Here is a 23,879-nt window from a genome sequence, read left to right as displayed (position 1 = left end):
GTGATATTTGTTTGTAAAATGAAGCACATGTTTGCAGCAATCAACAAATAATACAGTGTAAAAATATGGTATTGCATATACCTTCCCAAATAATTTCCCCATTATTATATCTAATTCTACAGATAATTCTTTGCCAGTGTATTAGTCATTATTCATTTACAGTAATAATTGATAAATTAGAGACTTTTCTTGCTTTTTCGGGTCTTGCAAACGTTTCTTAAATGTGAGAATTAATGATACTGAAGTGCTCTTTGAGAAAATATTAAAGAACTATTTTAATTGTAAATAGTTATAAAGGTAGCTTGGAGTCAGATTACATTTTCGCTAGGATTTCAAATGCTGCTAGATCATCTGCTATGATTTCATGTAAGTGGGGTATATCATAGTTAATAGTTTGGAGAATTCCACTTTACTTTGTGTTCAAGTTTCTTAACACTTATGAGGAATTTTATTTTGCCAAAAATGTTTATCATTTATTAGATGAATTAATAAACTGCTTATATAAGGTTGATTCTACTGGATAACAATTAGGGCCAAATGATGCCACCTTTCCTCATGTTAAGTAGTATTCATTTACTTGAATGGTATTACTTGTGGAGTAAAGAATACTCTACTTGAGAAAGAGTGGAAAAAATCTAGCTCTTAATATGAAATTTATCTGGGAAGCAATCATTTAATGGATGCCAGTTTATGCCACTGGGAGACATTCAAAAGGGAAATCAGTCTGCAGATGTTCATTAATATTTTGAATCAGTTTCTCCTGATTGAATATGGCAGTTGCATTAGGATCATATAAATAATCTACTCTGAGGTATTCTTGGTTTTGATGCTTTTTGCAAATGGAAGGTTTTTGACTAGTTCTTGCTGTGAATAAGTGTTCATTGGTATCAGCTCATATTTTTGAACAGCTGATCTTATAGTTGGAGAGTAGTGCCGATAGATCTATAGGTTTAAGCAAGTATTAAATAGACATATGAATAGGTGACAAAATCAGCCATTTGCATTTACAGTGAAATTCATGTGTAGCAGAAAACGTCACTGCCACATCCTTCCAAACATTTAAGTCCTGCATTGAGATTATGGGAGGAGTTGCAGTGCAGAACAGCTGCTGCATCCCTTTGTGGGAGAAAGGAGTCTCTACACCATCCCCCTGAGAGCAAGCATAAAAGGCAGCAATGGGAACAGGCCTGAGAATGGTCGAGACAGGACCACAGTGTCCGTGCTTACACATTGACTTTGTACCAACACACCACACAAGTGGCACAGGAGCTATGACCTTCTACGCAAGCTAATAAACTGGAATCATGGCTATGAGGGTGCTCTCCTGCAGCTTACCCCATGTCCCATGTTCACTTGTCTAGCCCCTTTGCACTTCACTAGCAAGCAAAGCAAACTAATTTCACCCAAAATGGGGTTTGAGCAGCATAGAGGACATTGTATGGCCTCCCTTTCACCCATGAAGTGATATTTTCCTGCATTTGACGGAGTGAAAAAAACTCCAACAATCCGAACACTATGATAAAACCAGAAAGAACTGGGTAGGGAATGAAGAAATGGAGATGAGGATAGATTAAAAAAAAAAATCACAGGCCTTTCTTTCTAAATAATATAGACCTGATTCTCCACTGCCTTGTATTATGTACAGTCATTTTCATTTGTACAAAGGTGGTGGTATAAAAGGATACCAAAACAGAATGCTGGCATCCTACACCCACATTGCACATTTGTAAAAAATTACACAAAGTGGAAGGCAGTGAAATGTCAGGCCCTATCTATTCAAAGAGAATAGGTTCTGATACATCTAAATATACATCTAAACATGTATGTTAATAGAACATAACCCATCCTAAAATACAGAAAAAGCGGTCAGTCACCCATCACCGTCCTTTGCATACACAGTATCTACAATTTTTCAGTATCATATGAAATTGCAGCATCTACTAAATATAATTTGTGGTGTTAAGGGCAATACTGAGACATATTTCTTGTTAAATAGGGTTAGATCTAATTGGAAGGACTAAGGGGAAGCTCTTCAGCTGCTGTGAATGAGCATAGCAGCATGAATGCCTATGGCAATATATCAGCTGAGCATCTGACCCAAATTGTTCATGGGTCACCTAGAGTGGTCTACTTCCATAGCACCATGAGAATATGGAATTGAAGGCCCCATTCTCATGCACCCCAAGAGGAGGTGCACAAAATGCCTTCGCCAGCTGCAGAGTACCCTATTGGGACCCTTCCTCATTCTGAGAATCATAGAATATCAGGGTTGGAAGGGACCTCAGGAGGTCATCTAGTCCAACCCCCTGTTCAAAGCAGGACCATTCCCCAACTAAATCATCCCAGTCAGGGCTTTGTCAAGCCTGACCTTAGAAACCTCTAAGGAAGGAGATTCCATCACCTCCCTAGGTAACCCATTCCAGTTCTTCACCATTCTCCTAGTGAAAAGGTTTTTCCTAATATCCAACCTAAACCTCCCTCACTGCAACTTGAGACCACTACTCCTTGTTCTGTCATCTGGTACCACTGAGAACAGTCTAGATCCAACCTCTTTGGAACCCCCTCATTCTTCTCTTCTGCAGACTAAACAATCCCAGCTCCCTCAGCCTTTCCTAAAATTCATAAGTCATGTGCTACAGACCCCTAATCATTTTTGTTGCCCTCCGCTGGACTCTTTCCAATTTTTCCACATCCTTCTTGTAGTGTGGGGCCCAAAACTGGACACAGTACTCCACATGAGGCCTCTCCAATGCCGAATAGAGAGGAATGATCATGTGCCTCGCTCTGCTGGCAATGCTTCTACTTATACAGCCCAAAATGCCGTTAGCCTTCTTGGCAACAAGGGCACACTGTTGACTCATAACTAGTTTCTTGTCCACTGTAACCCGTAGGTCCTTTTCTGCAGAACTGCTGCCTAGCCACTTGGTCCCTAGTCTGTAGCAGTGCATGGGATTCTTCTATCCTAAGTGCAGGACTCTGCACTTGTCCTTGTTGAACCTCATTGGCCCAATGCTCTAATTTGTCTGGTTCCTAAATTATAAATTTATGGAGATATCCCATCTCATAGAACTGGAAGGAACCTTGAAAGATCATTGAGTCCAGCGCCCTGCCTTCACTAGCAGGACCAAGTACTGATTTTGCCCCAGATCCCTAAGTGCCCCCCTCAAGGATTGAACTCATAACCCTGGGTTTAGCAGGCCAATGCTCAAACCACTGAGCTATCCCTCTCCCTATATCCTATCCTAACCACTGAGCTATCCCCCCTCCTCTATATCCTATCCCTACCCTCCAGCATATCTACCTCTCCTTCCAGTTTTGTGTCATCTGCAAATTTGCTGAGGGTGCAAACTATGGCATCCTCCAGATCATGAATGAAGATATTGAACAAAACCAGCCCTAGGACTGACCCTTGGGGCACTCTGCCTGATACCAGCTGCCAACTAGACATGGAGCCATTGATCCCTATCTAAAAAGTTTGCAGGAGCCCATAACACTGCCTGAGGGGACTCTACCAATCTTCTTCCTGACCATCTAACTTGGGAATAGCTGAACTCTTTTTGCTTAAGCATTTAAAAAAGAAAATAAAATCAGAACAAAATTCAGATCAATCCTGGAAAGTCTGATCGTAAAGGATTTTTTATCGTAAGAGATGAGTGAAAGAAATGGAAAGGATTACAATGGAAGGTGAGCTATAACATTCACTCACACCTTAATTTCACATAATTGTGAAATAAAGTTAGTTTACTTTGCAAAATAACTACATTGTTTTCTTCTATAAGACTTGGCTTGGAATTGGGCTCACGGGCCCAGAGGATTAATTAACAGCCTTTTATATTTTAGGAGAAAAAAATTGAAAAAGGAAAATCCTATAAGATATTGGGAAACCAAGGTGATTTGTGCGCTAGTAATAAGAAAAAAATAAAGGTGTACATCAGTGCCAATCCATCTTGCAGTAATGTCATTTGCTTTATGTAGAGTGGCTGGGAGGAGAACATCTTTCATTAAAAAGAAAATCTACAGCAAAGTTAAGAACTGCCTTATATCCCACCTAAGGATTCATACTTGTATTTTGATAAACAAGACCATCATTGTCTTCACTCACTTATCTGCTTCAACACTTTCTATATTACATATACTTTGAGTCTGCCAACACTGAACATCACTACTTGGATTCTAAGTGGGCCTGTCCCAGAGACACATGGGAGTGGGGGGAAGCCAGAAACTTTCCCCAACTCTTGTGCACCTGAGGTCCCTTCCAACCCTGATATTCTATGATTCTATGCTTTGAGCTGGTCAGGAATTTTCTGACTACAGGGTTTTTCCATCAGAAAATGTCAGTTCATTGGAACTGAGAAGTTTCACAAAAATGTTATGGTTCCGGCAAATTTCCACCAAAAAAAACAGACAAGGTTCTGATGAAACCCTAACTGGTTTCTTGCCAGTTTGCTTTGTGGGTTGCTGGGGAACCAAGGCAGTTCTGCCATACAGACTGTTTCAGAGTCAGGGAGCCCAGACTTTCAGGGATCATGGCACCTGGGTAGTCCTACTGTGTAGTCTGCTTCAAAGACAGGGACCTCAGAATTTCCAGGGTTCGGCACAGCCTCACCATGTGGACTGGCTCATAGCCAGACCCTGGTATTCCTGGAAGCCCCGGGAGGAGACAGGTTCTCAGGGCTTCTAGGCTCCGCAATGTGGTCCCAGGCTTCAAGGGACCACCTGGGTTGCTCTTGACTCAGGGAGACTCCTTGGGCTACTCCTGGAGCAACCCAGGGAATAAGTCCTTGGTAGTTGTGACAGTTCAAAGAGACTCCAGGAATTGGGGCAACCTGCTGCTCTAATTTGTTTCTTACATATTTTCTCTTAAAAAAAATTCCCCAGAATTTCCTTTCCATGGGAAATTATGACATTTTAAAATTGTTCTAAATTTTGTGCAAAATGCCAGAATTTTTTGCGGAACAGAAATTTTGAGTTTTGACCAGCTCTACTTATGATAACCATCCCAGCACTCTATGCAGCACATATACTGTTTGCTGCTCGGAGCTGGATGATGAAAAGGGTGTAGAGAATGAGAAGAAGGAGGCAGGATTATGTTTTCCCTTGCCCTGCCTGCATGCACTTGGGCAATCCTCATGTCTTGTGCAAAATGAATACCTCCCTGCACTGTGAGCAGCACCAAGAGAGACTGATCATCTGGCTGAAGCAGTGTCTACAGTGCTCCTTGAGTTGCAGCAGCTCTATACCACTCCTTAATCAGAGGCTGAAACCAATATGCCAAACTTTAGCACTTATAGAGAGAATGTATTCATTCAGTGGTGTTATTATGAGAAAGCTACTCTGAAGAAGATTTGGCAATTTGCTCTGAAGATGCTGAGGATTCCAGTCAACTGCACAGTGAAGTGGAAGTAGTAGTTGTCATATAAGCAATGCTGTGCAATTTAACCCACATGATTTTTCCTAGGGAACATCATTTCAAGTTGAAGTTGATAAGCAAACTGGAGCTTCAATTTTTTCAGGAATATTCAAAGTGAATCAGACATTTGTAAAAGGTTTTGATGGAATGTTCAGAGCCACACAAAAATTATTGGGAAATCACTGCCATTTTGTGAGCTAAGGCTGATTTTAATTTGCCTTGCATTTTTACTTGAATATTTTACATATTTCTACAGTATTTAAAGTTTCTGTCTTACTGATGGGACCTAGTATTAATAATTGTTGAAAACCACCTAAGTTTTATATTTTTACCTGTAATAAAAGATGAGACAGAAAAGTATTTTTATTATAATTTTATTTGCTGTTCATCTTTATTTTAGTTTGATGACAATTATATTATCAAACAGAGATGTGCTCATCATCAAACATTAATTATAAAAAAATTAAATAGAAACCAGATTAAAAATGTCCTGCCCATAGGTGAAATTATTATTATTGTAGAGGCAGCATGGTCAAAGGACTGGGAGTCAGGAGAGCTGGATTTTACTCTTTGCTGTAATATAGTTTTGTGGTGGTAGGTGAGAATAGAAAGAGGAAGAGAAAGTATTCTTCCCACCAAAAATGATTTTTCTTCCTAGAAGTGGTGCCCCACTGACTTCCATGGGGCTGCACATGCTTAGCACCTCGAAAAAAGTGCCACTTCACCTAAATTCAGATTTCAATGACTAACTTAAAATACTCAAGTTTGCAAATGTTGGAAAAAAGCTTTAACAAAGTTATAATATGATGTAGAATTTGCCTATTCACCTGTCAGCACCATAGCCAGTCGTCTGTGTTTGCCTAATATGCAAGTGTAGTGACTAAGGGTCTGTCTACACTGCAAAGAAAAACCCACGGCTGGTCCATGCTAGCTAGTGTGACCAGATGTCCTGTTTTTAAAGGGACAGTCTCGGTTTTGGGGACTTTTTCTTATATAGACGTCTATTGCCCCCCATCCCCATCCCGTTTTTTCACAGTTGCTATCTGGTCACCCTAATGCTAGCGGACTCTGGCTCGCAGAGCTCAAGCTGTCGGATTGTTTCATTGCTATATAGACTTCTGGGCTCAGGCTGGAGCTTGGGTTCAAGGATACTGCAAGGTGGGTGGCAATTATAGCCCAGGCTCCAGCCCAAGCCCAGAAGTCTACACAGCAATGGAACAGCCCTGCAGCCCAAGACCTGCAAGCCCAAGTCGGTTGGCATGGGCCAGCTACAGGTTTTTCTTTGCTGTGTAGACATTCTCTAAGGGCAGGTCTTCACTACGGGGGGAGGGGGAGGTCGATTTAAGATACGCAAATTCAGCTATGCAAATAGCGTAGCTGAATTCGACGTATCGGAGCCGACTTACCCCGCTGTGAGGATGGCGGCAAAATCGACCTCCGTGGCTCCCCGTCGACGGCGCATACTCCTACCTCCGCTGGTGGAGTAAGTGCGTCGATTCGGGGATCGATTGTCGCGTCCTGACGAGACACGATAATTCGATCCCCGAGAGATCGATTTCTACCCGCCGATTCAGGCAGGTAGTGTAGACCTAGCCTAAGTCTCTCGCTCTAGGAATGTATGTCTCTAGTATATGTGTGTATATATCTATATAAAATAAATAAAATAATGGCTTTTATATTATGCAAGGATTTGTGCTGCCAAGAGCGGTGTGTGCTTATTTTGTGTGTATTAAATTGCACTGTATTTGTCGCCGACCAACAGATGAACAGTAATGAACTATACAAGAATATATGTAGAGAGTGAAGTCCTGGCCCCAGTGAAATCAATGGGAATTTTGCCATTGATTGTAAATGGGGCCAGGATTTCTACCATGCTCTTTTGATGAGCAAAGTCATAAAATATATTTTATAAATGTCTAGCTTCATGCTATTGTCTCTTTTCCTTCTGAGTTTGAACAAGTTCTTCTTTATCAATATTATTTTTATTGTGTGTATATAATGTCATAGCTGTGTAAGTCATTCTACAGAAAGTAAAAAAGTGATTGCTTTCTGCCCTAATGCAGGGCTGACTCCAGGCACCAGCTTGTCAAGCAGGTGCTTGGGGCGGCCACTCTGGAGAGGGTGGCATGTCCAGGTATTTGGCGGCAATTCGGCGGACGGTCCCTCACTCCGCCTCGGAGCGAAGGATCTCCCGCCGAATTGCTGCCGCAGATCGCGACCTTTTTTTTTTTTTTGGGCTGCTTGGGGCAGCCAAAATCCTGGAGCCGGGCCTGCCCTAATGCACCTCCCACTAAAGAGAATGGGAAAATGTCTAGGAGAGTTGGACTGAGCTCTAAGAGAAAAAATAAATGACCTAACTGAGGGAGAGATGTCATGGAGGAAAGAGGAGAGACGTTCTCACTAATAAGAGTTTGGCTCAGTTTCTAACACACATCACATTAGTTCCTTTTTTATATTACATGAGTAATTTGAGGAAAGGTTATTCCTGGAGAGATTGTGGGAAGCTTTATTAGCACCTGGAAGGGATTTTCAGACTGGGATCATGTATCTCCTAAGTCTTCTCTTGTCTACACCATATAATTTTAGCTACTTGCTTCTCCAGATATATTTATCCCCATCTTATTCCTTTTATCACCTTCGCTATAGTTTCTATAGCTTTCATGAAGGGAAAAACTGCTTACAATATTCTTGTTCTGGTTGCACCAAGTCTTTCTAAAGCAGCCCTTTTATCTCAGAAATTTTACATATGATCCTCTTCTAGAGGGCCACATCCAAAGCCTATTGAAGTCCACTGAAAGATTCTCATTGACTTCAATGTGTTTTGAATCACGCCAATAGTGTTTACACCAGAGAATAGCATTTGCTTTTCACACAGTAGCCTTAAACGACAAACTCCTCTTTGGAGGCCCAGTTCAGACATTCTGTTCTTACATCCAATTTACCCCATTTATTGACTAGTGCTAATTCCCTAGTCAGTTTCCTCTGGAGACCAATTAGGGAAATTGACAAACTGGAAAGGGTTTAGAAAAAGCCTCAAGAATGACCCTAGGTCTGGAAACCTACTTTACAGTAAAGAACTTCAATCTATTAATCTTAACAAATAAAAGGTTTAGAGGTGACTTGCTCATGGCCTATAAGTACTTATATGGGGAAGAGATTTCTAATGACGGAGGTCTCTTTAATTGAGGAAACAAAGACATAAGATCTAATGGCTTGAAGTTAGACCAATTCAGACCTAAGACTGTGGAGGACACCTTTTACCATGCACTACAGCAGCAATGCATGATTTTTCTTCTTTTTAAAATTATCTTTTTTTCTTAATTCATGTATGTTAATCAAGCTATACAGATATTTATCTTTATTAACTTTAATGAATTTACACAATATTTTAACCTATAGATTTTGTGGCTTCCTCATAAAAGTCTGACTCTGCCTGCCTTACAGTTCCTTCTCTGCAAGCCATCCCACAGAGCCCAACCTTATACCACCTCCATCCCCGCCATTGACTTCAGTGGAGCTAGTCTCAAAGTAAAGCACTATTCCACGTAAGAAAGGCAGAAGAATAAACTCGCTATGTACAAGTTAAACTAAACTTTGGCCCATGATCTCCTCTCCCACATAACATTCTCTTTCTTCATTTTTCCTTTACATTTAAAATTATGCAAAAATTAGTTAATATTTTTCAGCCATTTAGGAGGCCTCACTTGCATGTTCTTTTTTTCTTGTTTTTTTGTAGTGGTCTCATATTTCCTATTCTCTCTGTATTTCTAGAACTCTTTCATATTTCTTTTAACTCCCCTAGGTAGTATTGCATTTTGCTTTTGCTTTTTATTCCCTCCCTTGCTTTATGTCTGCATTCTTTGTCCGTTAGGTCCATCTATTCCTTTCAAACTATTCATGAATATTTTTTTTCTAAAGTGCAATGAATAATGTAAATGACTTTGCTGCTGCCTAATAGAAAGAACTCTATCCTTTAGGTCTAGTTTCTTCTCTGCTTAACTTGCCCCCCTGCAGTGAGTGGTGTCTTTTGATCGACTTTCAGCAGTCTTTACTTTCCCTTCTTTAGAAACTGAATTTAATTGACTACGGTATTTTATTAAAACAGCTCTTGACTTCTTAGCTCTAGCAGCAAACTATAGTGTCTAGCAATCACATGGTTTATGTTTTCTCATGGAAATTGCTTACATAATTTAGAGCAAGAGAAAAGAAACATTAATACAGATACAGAAATAAGCAATTCAAATCCTTATACGATCTAGCATTTCCTTTTTTCAAATAATGTAGCTTTAGCCAAGTAAAATATACAGAGCAGCAAATGTAGTGTTATACTTTAAATAAAATAAACACAAAATTGTAGTTCATCTATTGTACTATACATCTACTATGATTGCCTTATTTGAAAGTGGTAGCTCACCTGATTGCATCTATACTTTGACACATTATACTAACAATACTCTCCACTGTTCTAGTCTCTTTCATCCAAGCATCTCAAAGTGCTTTACAAACTTCAATGGAAAGTAGGAATTGCCTTTAAGAATTATTGCTATTTTATAAATTAATGAACTCAGGCAACCAGATGGTAAAGTGACTTGCCCAACACCATACATCAAGTCAGTAGCAGAGCCAAGAATAGAATGAAGAATATTTAACTCTAATCCCATGTGCTTTCCTTATATTAATCCTTCTACTCTGTCTTTGACAAGACCTCCATAATGTTTTAACACGCATTCTTGGACCTGTATTTGGGCCATTTGATTTATGACCCACTTCTGTCCCTTCTCCTTAATCCCTCACCCATCATATCTCCTTATGTTCTTCTCTTGTCAACTATCTGTTGGTTCATAAAAATATTCAAGTGTTTTATTTACACAATTTTCCAATCAAGGCACCTAAAGTTGGGAATGATGGATACTTAGAAAAACCTTATTGAGTGCCTAAATATGGATTTAAGTGCTGAATCTGAGGCACCCATATTTGAAAATGTTGACCTTGATACAATTTGAAAAATAGTTTATTAAAGAAGAAGAAATGAAAAGATTATTATTCCTCACTTCAAAAATAAACAATAGATCTCTAAAAATTACTGGTAGGTGAACACATGTAATGATATTTGAGTCAATGCATCACAACGCAATTTGTTCAAGAAGCTTTGTATTTGTTTGTATTTTAATGAAACCTCTTCGTGTATGCTCTGTAGCATTTTAATTCTGTTTTGAAGTGATTCACTGTGAGCTCTGTGATTTTATGTTATAGAAAGGAATGTATGTAATTTCATTCTTTTATAGTTCTGTTGTGCTGCAGCACGCAACTGGGGCATATTTGTGAGCACACAGCATATCACATATAGCCTCGAACATTAATTACAGAATGAAATTATTTGCAAGAAATGGAAATTTTAGTATTGAACCATGATCATCCTCAGCATTAAGAGAAGCCCTCACAGACTTGGCTCATTGTGTTCGGTATATCACACACAGGAATGAATGCAGAACTCACCTGTCCATGCAGGGTTATACATTTCAGGAATCAATATTTGATTATCATCTCAGTTGAATCTTAACTTTCCATTTAAAAATCCATGTGGGACAAGCTTCATTTATGTTTTTAATGGGAAGATTTTCTGAAAGCCTGTATAATAAATGAAAGTAAAAGAGATGTCTTACTATACAGGTAGGATGCCAAGGAAAGACAAATAAGCTAAAGGAAAATGAAACAGCCATCTTACAGGCAGATACATCAGACAAGTCAAAAGCTTCTTGGTTCAGCAAAAGCTTTTGGCAACATCATTTAACACATTTCAAAAACATTATAGAAAAAATGTTTTAGTGTACTTTGTAGAAGCTGCTGAATAGTGATATATTAGATCTTATTTGATTGATTTCTGTTAACATTAAGGGCATATTGGGTTGCAAAGGGAAAACTAGAATAAGTGCTAAAATAATTTATACAGTCTGTATATTGCAAGTAGTTTTATTCATTGTAGGAATAAATCTACTACTCTGTCTGAAACTATCAATTAAAATGGTGGCCATTATTCATGAAAATAAATATATAGTGTGTTATTCATGACAGGAGAATGTATCATGTATAAGTGGTCAATAAATCATTTTAGGGGTAGAAGTAATATGGGAAACGATGGCACTTAAGCTTTCAATTTTCATTAAAATTATAACTGCAGCAAGCTGTTCACCAGAGACTCAGTCTCCGCTGCACAAGCCCCCATTCAGTCTACTCAAAAGCCAGGCAAAAGTCTCTCTCTGTTCAATGTTGGGCTCAGAAATAGAAGTCACACCTTGAACCCTCCCTTTCTAATACCTGTACTTCTTGAATTCTAAGCCTGGAGTAGACACAGAAAAGAAGAGAATGCAGGGGGACTTTCCATTACACCACCCCATCTCCCCTGGTTTAGTTTTGGAACATTTATAACTGTGTGTTTGAATCTAGTGTTTATGGAGGCACTAACTAGTGAGAGGAATAGTGGAGGCAGCCACTGTGCAAAGTGAATAACCCACAAAACTTTGCTTTGTTACTTAACCTCAGTTTGAAGATAGGCGCTCAAGCTGAAATATGAACAATGCCACCTTAAATTCAATATCAATGTGTTATCAAGCTGCTGTCCCCTGCTGATCCTAAAGTCAAGGCCTCTCTCTCCCAGCATGAACTTTCATCTCTTAAGGGATTGGAAAGAAAAGGACTGTAACCGCTCTCAGGTTTCAAGAGACTTTGACGCTACTGGGTTGGTGATCTTTGTTTGTGATTCTCCTTCCTTTATTCTCTGGTGGACACTCAGCATTTGCTCCCTCAATATTAATGGTCAACTCCAAATTCTAGATGCATTTCAATCAGATACTGTTCATTAAAAAGTCAGAGAAGAAACACATGAAGCCAAAAGAAAAAAGTTGCATTGCCCTTACGGAACAGGACTACAGATTTGACATTTCATCTTTGCTTATCTTTTGTTATAGATAAATGTGTCTTTAGTATGTCACCAACAACCTAATCCCTCTCTCACTGGAGTCAATGGTAAAGCTAGCCCACCTAACCTCCTAGTACCCTCTACATGCTACTCTGATCTTTGGAAACCTCTGGGCCCTTTGCTTCACGATAACCAAGGGAGCATAAAGCTCACTTGATTTACCAGCTGAAGATTCCTCCAACATCAGGTAATATCAGCTAACCTGACTCTACACCACATCCGTAATGTATTGGGTAATAGCATGAAAAGATTCCATGCTTGTAAAACAAAACAGTCTTTTTATTAAGAAAACTATTTACAGACATGCTGCAACTGCAGCTAGCATTCTAGCCATGTGCACACAGACTGACTTCCTGGTACCTTCACCACACAGTTCCTTCCTGTAACCTGTGATCCTCCTTCCAAGTTACATGCAGGTTGCTACACCGGGCATGGCCAGAACCCTATTATGCTCCAGCTATCCCCAGTTGCCAAAACAGTCCCATAGGTAGTGGGGAACAAATAGACCATCTCTGAATCTTCTCTAAGTTGCGTCAGGAGCTGAACTATCCTTGTCCATTGGAAAGATGTAAATGTGCCACAAAGACATCTTTTTCCTACCATCGAATGCTGCACTAAGCAATGCTCAGCCTGACTTGGGAATTACCCCAATAATTGAAGACAGAAGGAGAAAGGGGAAACAAACACTTTGTAGATCTTAAAGTGAAGTGAAGGACCCTATTTGGTTCCCATTCAGTCAGTTAGTTAGTTTCATCAGTGTTCTCAATGCGGTCAGGGTTGGGCCCTGAATTTTTTGTTTAAAACATTTGTGGTGTGGGGTATTTTTTGCAGTTTGCTTCTTGGCCAGCTAATATGATCTAATTATTTCTTCAAACAGAGTTTAAATTTTTTCTTGCTCTTCTAATCTTTTTTCTCATGTTTAATTTCTCTGTTGCAATTAATCGCTCCCTAGATTTCCTTTAAAAAAAAAAAAAAAAAAAAAGAGAAGGCTTTCTTGTTTGGTGGTGTTTACCTCTTACAGCTACAGTTAAAGTGCTGATGATAAGGAGAATGTTAGCAGGTTTTTACATGATAGTTTGGCAACAGAGCACCATAGAACACCCCACTGCAGTTTACATATCTTGAAAGTTATGGTGTTTTTATTTACAATAAACTCATAATACATCATCATAAACCTGCTCTATACTAAACGGGTACATTCTCACTCAGTGAAAAGAGCTTGTTGGAAGAAATTAGACTACCACTTATAGTAATACACATTTGATCTATCTGATATTTGTTCAGCTGCTACAGAGGTAGATAAAGCTTTAGGGAAATTTGATTTGTGAAGGCTGTATCTAGCTCACACCTGCCTCCTGACCAACAATTTGACTTCTGTAGCATTTATATCACCCATCATTCCCAAGAAATTTCAAAACACTGGGCCAGACTAGCCCCTCTCAGGGGGAACCCTGCAAAAAGAGGTAAGGTGGAATAGGTCTCTGAAGAGTTTCTTCACTATCATTCTGCCTGGGAAGTATTTGCCCCCACCACACAGAATGTGCCTCCACAAATCTGGAGCATCCTCCAGGACCAGAGGAGTTTCTCTATTGTGTCAGGTGAGCAGTGCCACCCAAAAGAGTTTAAAAATTCTAACTTCCTGAATCTCTGCATTTTTCACCAATGACATATACGCATTTTTGGATAAACAAAGTTGTAACTTTATTTATGAATCCTCACTTATGGGTTTTTTTTCCCAGTGGGTTTTTTTTTAATTCCTCCCTCTCTCCTCATCCCTAGCCTTACATCCTTTATAAAGTGTCCTGCCTTGTACTCATCTTAGATTGTGAGCTCCTACAGGAAGGTACTGTGTCTTTCCTATCTATGTAAATCCCCAGGCACAGCTATTTCATAAGAATAATGTGACAAAGGTAAAGGAACTCCAGCACATAAAGGGTTATTTGCTGATCTGGATGATATGAATACCTGCTGAAATTTAAAATTGAATTAATCCCAGTCATTCTTGGACTCCTTTTGTACTCACTTGCTCTTTGTAAACAGTCAAGCAAGCAATCATTACTTGCCTGAATGCTAGTCAAAAGTGAATTTTAACTCACAAAAGTTTGGTATTCATGTCAGAAGGCTGGATTTTATATGGGACGGTCAACTACTTGATAGTAGGGTACCAAGTTTGCTAAAAACTCCTTGTCAGAGCCTTGGTACAGGGGCCATTAAAACATGCCAAACAAGGATTGTGTCCTTCACATAAGGAATGCATGTGCATAAACACTTCATTTGTGTGAAATCAAGGAGAAAAAATTAAGTGTGCACTCTGCACCCATCCAATAAGTCTTACAGTTGTTTAAAAGTGACCTGCAAAATACTTTGTTGGACTTGTGCCCTTTTTTACTTCTTTATGATGCACAAAGACGACCTGAAACCGATCTTGGATTCGCAGCAACCTGGTAGACAAAGAAGCCAGGATTAGGACTAAATACCATTGTATGTGAGGAAAACTGCCAACATGAGTGTGAAAGGCTCATGGTGAAAGAAAATAAAAAGCAGTAGAAGAATAAGACCAAAAAACAGAATAGGATCATTTCCACATATTCTTCCCTATAAGAATACAACATATCATTCTACAGTGCTGGCTCTGAACAAGACTGTATACTATAGTGATATTATAGAATTTTGGGTTACTACTATTGAACAAATATTTAGCTCCCTAATTCTTGTACATTGTTCACTCCTGTTAGGCACCTACTGTTACCTGGGGTTCTTAATCTCCCTATACACTTTGAGAGGCGGAGCTGAGAACCCACTCCTCTCCTCAACATTTCCCAATTGACTAGCTTAGGCAGCTCCTCACTCAGAATCCTAGCTTTTATGAATCCAATTATTAGGTATCTAACTCTCCCCATTATATGGGCATCTAACTCATGGCTGTGGATTCTACCAGGAACTAAAGTTAAGCATTGCAATGATAAGTCTAAGTCCCCTTTATGGATCTAGCCTGAACTGCCAAGTCACTTTTGAAATGGGACTTTCTACAGTAGCAGGGTCCACCCAGGCAGTTGGCATGCAGCAGGCCAGTAAGAGGCAGAGTTACTCCCAGCTTCCTGCACACTGTCTGTGTGACCCTGCTGCCATACACTACAAGTTCTCTAGTGTGTTTTTATCTAGAGGGATAGCTCAAGTGTGCACTAAATGTTTATATAAAGAAGCTCTAAGCCATACACGTCACTTAGGCCTTGCAAAACTGAATAAAGTTATGACTAAATAGCTTTAAAAATCTAGGCCTTAGGCTCCAACTACTCTAGAAAAAAAAATTAATAACCACATCATAGCAACTTCCAACAAGAGTCCAGTTGTACCAGCAGTAGCAGTGGTGTAAATACTAGTATAGATAAGTCTCAAGTGTTTTTTGCCACCGGGCCATGGAAAATACCTGAGCCCTGTCTACATTAGCACGTTACTGATGGTGCAGCTTTTGTGCTTCTGGCTGTTACTGCAGTATGGGTACAATCTTCTCTAGTGAAGATGTACTCAGCACACACAGCAAGCCTGAATGGTCAGACTTGGGGTGAGGGAATTGGGGGAGAAAACATCCCCTCCTCAAGCCACCCCATACCCAATCTGAATCCTTAGGACTACAGCAACCCTCCACAGGAAATAATTGCAGTGGGTTAGTGTAGCAGATGATCCTCCACATTGGGGACCCCCATTACCATGGAGGAAGGAGCAAGTTTTGGCTATTATTGGTCTGTTCCTGTGAGATACTGAGCATCTTCAACTCCCAATGTCTCCAATGGGGGTTAAAGATGCTCAGTACCTCATAAGAAATGTTTGCAGGGTCAAGCCCTTGGTTTACACTAAATCAAATTCCACCTTTTAGTGAAACATTTATTCCTATGCAATCACAGACGTGATTTTCAAACTTGGGATTTTCCAAATATAGATGAGTTACTGTAATCACATACCACTAAAGCTATGACAAAATGCTGCTTTCCTAGTGATGAAGTAAAAGCCTACAAGCAGAAAAAAGGTTTCCCACTGTCCAAGAATGATTCACACTTGCACCAATGCTCCCTAGACTCAGACACACTCTGATGCATCCTGTGTGGTCTGTATTCATGACTACCAAAAGAAGATTAAACATTTTAGATACCCAATCAAACCTTCCTTCAAGGAAGTAAATTGCTACACTGAGAACTTCATTTCTCTTTAACAAGGATAACCTGATGAAGCCTGTTATCAAGACTCAAGACAAATTGGCAAGCAGGCTGCAGCCATATACCGTATAAGCTATGTTCTTTTATATTAATTAGTAAAACTGGAATAGCTTGTAAACTTTAATGCTAGTTAAAATAACTGTCGCAGTGGTGGGGATAAGGAGAAGAAAATTCATGCTTTCTCTACATAAAAATATAAGAAATGGAAAAACAAATGTAAGACTGCCTGGGGATTTGAGAGCACATTTGTTGGGGAAAAGAATTTGATAAAGATAGAAAACATGGTGGGGCTTTTCTCCAAATTCCCTCACTGATAAATGAATACTAATGCTTAACACTGTCTAATGAAGACCAGTTTACCATGCAATAAAGTCATCAATGATGAGCAGAAAATGGAGCATTTGTAAATACAATGTAACACAGAATGATAAAGCACATCTAATTTATGCAAAGATGTGCTTGCAGCAGCACGATAAATAATATCCGCATAATCAATTACCAGAAGAAAGACGGATTGAATAAATGGTTTTCTGGCAATTTATGGAAAACAAGCCTAGCACAAAAAGGACAATTTGACTTTAGTTTTAGTGCTCATCAGACAATCTTGTTAAAAGACTAAAGATATTAATGATTCAATGGCACAATATTTATAACTGTCTGTTTTCATTAGTGATGGCACAAACTTCCTACTTTTAATTTGAGAAGCAGGGAATAGAATGTAATGCTGGGGACATAAAATGTTTGCTACCCACTGTAGCTAGAGCATGCTATTTAGGTTTTTAAAATACCAAGAATTGCTATAAGGATTTGAATAAACTGCAGATTCATGCATGTATTTATGGTCTGATCCTTCACTCATTGAAGTTAGTGGCAAAGTTTCCATTGATTTGAATAGCTCAGGATCAAACCCTTGAGGAAATTCATAAACCTAATCCATTAGGCGAAACATGGCATAAACTGTTATTTTTTGACTTTTTCAGTGTTCTATTATTTGATTGGATGGCTATTCTTCCCCACGGCTTACAGCTTCAGTATGCTAGAATGAAAAGGTAGGAAGTAGCTAGATAACCAACTAACAATTAAATAATTTTGTATGACCTTCCAGGCTATGCAGGATATTTTGAAGTCAACTTTATTTTAATATGTTTTATTACAAAATGTTTCAAGGATGCCTTGAGCCTTACTTGTTCTGAGGTTTAATGAAATAATATGCTCTTCCTTGTTATCAATCCAACATCATTGGAATCTGTTACTCTTTATTTAACTACTGAACAGACACAGCACAAGTTCCAGCAAGCCAAATGTCTCCCATCTTTTCCACAATTATATGCCACAATCCTAACTTTTACAAGATTAGAGACTACAGGTTAGAGGAAGTGTGGGAGGCAGCATGGCCCAGTGGATAGTGTGATTCAGAAGACCTGAGATGAAATCTGGCCTTACTGAGATCAAATAGGAGTTTTGCTATTGACTGTAATGAGGGTCAGGATTTCACTCCTGGATTCTACACCTGGCTTTTTTATTGGCCTGCTGGGAACTTTGGACAAGTCACTTCACCTCTCTTCATCTCAGAGTACATCTACATAGTAGGAGCTAGGAGTGTATGATTCCCAGCTCACTAAACAATCACGCTGAAAATATTCACACAGCCATGGCAGCATGGCCAGCTTCTGCAGCAGCCCAGGCGAGCTGCCCTGAGTAAGTGCCCATGGGGTTCAGGTGGGTTTGTACTCAGAGCAGGTAGCCCATGCTGTTGCTGCAGCTGCCTGTGTTAGCGTGGCTACACTAATACTTTTAGCAGACTAGCTCAGAGGAAAGCTCGCACAAATATGTCTAAGGTGCTGTGGAATCATATCCCTAGCTCCTACCGAGAGATGTAGCCTTAGTTTCACTATCTATAAAAAAGGGATAACAATACTTTTTTTTTAAATGAGCTTTGAGATTTACAACACTTTAATCTATGTAAGAGCTAGATATTAATTATTATTTCAGTCTCCATGACCATTCATTGTTTGGCCTCTAGCAAGTCCAGTAGCTAATAACATTCCTGATCCTGGAGTCCATCTGCAGACTAAATCCGCATTTTGTCAACAGAACCGTAGACTTGACCAACAAAGTGCCAATTTGAATAATGGTCCTATTTATAAGTATCAGGGGATAGCCGTGTTAGTCTGTATCTACAAAAACAACAAGGAGTCTGGTGGCACCTTAAAGACTAACAGATTTATTTGGGCATAAGCTTTCGTGAGTAAAAACCTCACTTCTTCGGATGCATAGAGTGAAAGTTACAGATGCAGGCATTATATACTGACACATGGAGAGCAGGGAGTTACTTCACACTCTGTTAGTCTTTAAGGTGCCACCAGACTCCTTGTGGTCCTATTTATAGGTATTGCGGTGCACAGGCACAGCACTGAAATAACAAAGACTCATGTCATAAAGACCACACTGAACAGCTATTGGATAGTAACTTTGGCCACAACTAATCTGGGCTATAGTAGAAACCATCATCCAAGAATGAATAGCTGTGTTATTTTTTATTCCCTGCTATACAGTCTGTGTTATGATATAGTTAGGAGTAACTTATATTTTCAAATCTAAAGCATACTTTGAATGACTAATTTTCTAGAGCTACATACATTTTTCAGACCAGGGTTTGGCCAGGTGTTTTCACCTGAGCATGTAGCCACATCACACTTTTAGCATGACCCTTGTGAGGTTTGATTAAGTTGTTGGATAGCTTACATGCATCAATGTAGAGAAAACCTTGATTACCCACATCCCGAATAATTGAAACAGTTGGTTGTCCAAAGGTCTAATATTTCCCCAGAGTTTTGACATCAGTACATAACTCTTTATGCACTAGTCTGGTTTCACTGCTTAAGTGCATACAGAGTTATATACTGAGGCCTTTTTGCCTGATTCAGGACATTAAAACTTCACTGCTCAAAGATTTATATGCTTAAGTCTGGCCATCACATAAAGATGTATGAACTGAAATCCTGGAGAGCAGCTGCTGCTATCTCATACTGAGCCAAGCAGCCATGAGGAAGCCAGCTATCCATCTATAAACGGAGTGAGTCTAAAGTTCTAAGTGCCGAGTTTAAAGCTGTCTGAGTCAGCTCTACCATTATCAAAACCCCTAGTTTTCTGGTAGTTTCCAGTGTCACCTGAGATCTTTGGCTAACTCGGCTTCAACTGTAGCTGGTTTTCTTCAGTTTTGAACCAATATGATCTAACTGCCATTCTTGAAATGTGTGGAAATGGAGGTGAAAGTGGGTAGGTCTTGGAAGTTAATTACAATCAGGAAATGGCCATGAGTCTAAATATACTACCCTTATGCCAGACACTCAATAGTCAAACCTCAAAACCTTTGGAGCTTCCCCCATCTCTGATGAAAACTTATGACTAAAATGAGCTAGTAATAAACTGTAAGCATTCAAATTACAAGTGGCATTAAATAAAAAACACCATATTCATTATCTTCTGAAACTACATACTGAGATAAAGCTCAGTTTAGCACAAGAAAAGCTAAATGTAGGGCTTGTTTCTGCACCATTAAAGTAAATGAGAGTTTCACCCTTGACTTCAATGGAAACAACAGTGCCTCATCTTTCTTGTGTAAACAGACATAGCTCCATTGACATCAGTGGAGCAACACCAATTAGCACCAGCTAAAGCGCTGACCCTTAGTGAATAGGTAGCAAGATTTCTAGCAATAGTATTATATTTCTCAACTGGACAAGAATTGGACAGTTGAGGTGAAAGCTCTGTACATCAAAATGAGGTTATATTACCAGTAGAGCAAAAGCTGCATGGTAAGGTTTGTAGATAGAAGATACCTCATAAAGCCCTATATGTTCACAAAGAAATAAATCAAAATGTGTGTTTGCTCTGGCCATCTTTAAAGATCTAAGGCCAGGTCTACACTACCCCCCTAATTCGAACTAAGGTACGCAACTTCAGCTACGTGAATAACGTAGCTGAAGTTCGAAGTACCTTAGTTCGAATTAGTTCGAACTTACCTTGGTCCACACGCGGCAGGCAGGCTCCCCCGTCGACTCCGCGGTACTCCTCTCGGCGAGCTGGAGTACCGCAGTCGACGGCGAGCACTTCCGGGTTCGACTTATCGCGTCCAGACTAGACGCGATAAGTCGAACCCAGAAGTTCGATTTCCAGCTGTCGAACTAGCGGGTAAGTGTAGCCAAGGCCTTAGAATTCTAAATGCAACATAGACCCTAGGGGCTCCTGTTGTTTCAGGATAATCTCTACATCAACCCATTTCTTAAACCACAGATTTGTATATTTGAGACTATAAGACTCTCCACTCAGAGATGTTATACAGGACACTATAGATTTTTGTTCTAATAACTGATTGGATACAGTTAACAAATGAGGTTACACTTTTGGTGATCATGAACATTTCAAACCTTTATTCCAGTATTCACGACAGTAAATGAGTAAAGGCAGTAAAAATAGAAAATACCCAATAAATAGATGTTGGTCCAGCCCCTGAATATTCAACATTGCTGAGGGTATACACACTTCATATTATTTATTGTTGTAAACTAAACCATGCTCCCTAGATGGGCACAACAAGAATCCTCCATACATATATCTTCCCTGAGGTGGAAAGGGAGGATCAGCCATCTCCATGGCACCATCCCCCACTTCCCAGTCTGGCCAAATGGAGAGTCCTCCATTGGGCTGGGGACCTGTGAATGGGGAGGGGACAGGACCATGGGAGAAGCATAGGCCACGGAAAATGCACTTTGACCTCATCAGCCATCCTGGGAATCGGCTCAGAAGTGAATACAGCTTGAGGCTTTAACAACTTCTATTACAGTATTGACTTCTGAGCAGAAACCTCCTGTGCTGTGGAATCACCTTTTAAGGGGGACCTCTTGCAGCTAGCAGGATAAAGCCCTTGCAGCAAGGCACCACCCTAGCCATTCTTATGAGTGCTGATGGAGCAATTCAGGGATCTGGAAGCTACCTCTATGTGGATAAAGCTCCAGAAGACAAAACAGATTTCATGGGATCCATGGGGTTTAAACCTACTATTTGGTCTAGTGGGAGGGTCAGAAACAAAATCTTTCTTCCCTTAATGGAAAAATCTATTTAAAAAAAAAAAAACATACAAGGGAACTTTGTAAGTTTTCATTCCTCCCACCCTAAGCTCTTTCCAAAGAGTTTTTTCTGTGAAAGAGACAATCTGACCCAAAGTGTTTAGAAGCAGATTACACTTACAGGTAGGGGGTCTAATGTGGTCCAGTATTGTGCTGGTTTCATTAACGGGACAATGGGAAGAACAATCTGGCTATTAACCAAAGTGTTTGACCATTAAATAAATTTTGGCAGATGCCTCCAATAGCTATGGACAAGGAGGAACTAGAAAACTATGTAGTGAATTAAACCATACACATATCTCTGTCAAGCAGATAGCAAATTCCACTAAGACTATAGTATTTGGATGTCAGTGTATGAAGGATGGAAAAAGTGCTAAAAACTTCAATTTTATTAAACTGTAAAAAAAATAGATTACCTTTTTTCTAGACTTCATCCTATTCCTCTTGAAAAGGTCTACCACACAATTATTTAGGAGGAAGAAAATAGTGAAGAAGGAAAAGGGATATTTTGTGAAGATGGATAAGAGGGCTTTAAAATTTGAGCAGATTTAGAACACGAAGGTGATGTGGAAAGCTAACAGAATCCTAAAAATGTAAGGACCATTAATGTTGAAAGAAAATAATAGGAGTCTGAAATTTCTTATGTAGTATTCAGATATCCTGGTGATGGGCATTATACTTGTTTAAGTATCTCTTTAATAAAGAAACATGGGGCCCAATTGCTCATAGTGTTATGGTCTCTTTTACAGCAAGCACTCTGGCATTGAGAAGGGGCTGTAAAACCAGCAGATCTGGTCACATGGGAATGCCTCTAATGTAAGGGGATTCCAGAGCTAGCGCACAACCAGTGTGATGGTTCCCTGTGCATATAGCACACTGGATATGGCCAGGACACTACGGTGCTCTATTTTCCCTTGCTAAAATGGCCCCTTGGGGTGATAGGCAGCACAGTGTAACAGAGTAGCTGTGAAGCTACTATTACTTATGACAGGAGCTTGTCAGCCCCCAAACTGAGCTCAGAATACAGGAGGGGGTAAAGGTAGCTGTAAGACATGAAATCACTTTCATCCCTCAATTCCTACATGAAGAATAGCTCTAGGACCACAAAATATGATACTTGGACACTGGATTATACTGTATATTGTACAGTATTTTAATTTCTGCTCTTTGCGTGGAAGAGACACACATTTAGGAGATATATGCTAGTTGGTGTAGTTCAAAGACCACCAGAAAAAGCACTTATTGCAAAATATATAAAAAAGGAGCAGTCCCTGTTCAAACTGTTACAACAGGAATAGAGGAAATTTCTCTCTTTTTATAGGAGATAACAAATACAACAGCATATACGTCTCTAATACCTGTACTGTATATTTAATTAAGTGTTCATATAGTAAATTAAATGTTGATAACAGAGTAAAGTATATGGATATTGCATGTCCAAAGCAGACTAAGTTTTCCCAAGAGGATAAAGATCAATTCTTCACATGCGTAAACCTGGAAAAAAATGCTGCATTATTTTTAGGAATACATTTAGTGTCACTGTTCAGATTTATATTTCTGCCTGACTCAATGCACAAGTTAAATCAAAGGAGGCTGTAAAGGGAGGTTAAGGAAACCGGAAAAGGTAAAACAATGACACAGATAAGACAGCCCCTCAGATACCCACTTCAAAAGGAGTTAGGACAAGAGTTTGTACCATCCAAATTGGAGTTTTTTAAGTTTCCCAAAACTAGGGCTGAAATCAAAAGACACTTAGAGGTTAAAAAGATGCTCCCCTCCCGGTATAAAAGGAAGTGAGAAGTGGTCAGCTTAGCTGGAAGCTGACAGACGGACACAGTCAGCATGCAATGAGGCTGGCCAACTGAGCTGAGAGGCTGTAGCAAGCTAGCTATAACTTGATGCCAAGAAAGGACAGGGCACACCAAACCATATCTACTTAAGTGCTTGGGGGGAATGCCAAGCTTAGGTAAGACAGTTACAGATGCATATAGTTATTTTTAAACCTACTTCTCTCAGCTCTGGGCAAATAAATCATACTTTGTTCTATAGAAACTGCTTCTTTGTCATGTAACTCTTCCACAGACTTCCAAAAGAGAACTTTTCCCAGTTGGGCATGCTAAATAACATAGTTGACACCCAGGGAGGTGTAACCC

The sequence above is a fragment of the Trachemys scripta genome, chromosome 5 (assembly GCF_013100865.1).
Source record: "Trachemys scripta elegans isolate TJP31775 chromosome 5, CAS_Tse_1.0, whole genome shotgun sequence".
NCBI classification, from domain to species: Eukaryota; Metazoa; Chordata; order Testudines; family Emydidae; genus Trachemys; species Trachemys scripta.
This window is presented reverse-complemented; position numbering follows the sequence as displayed.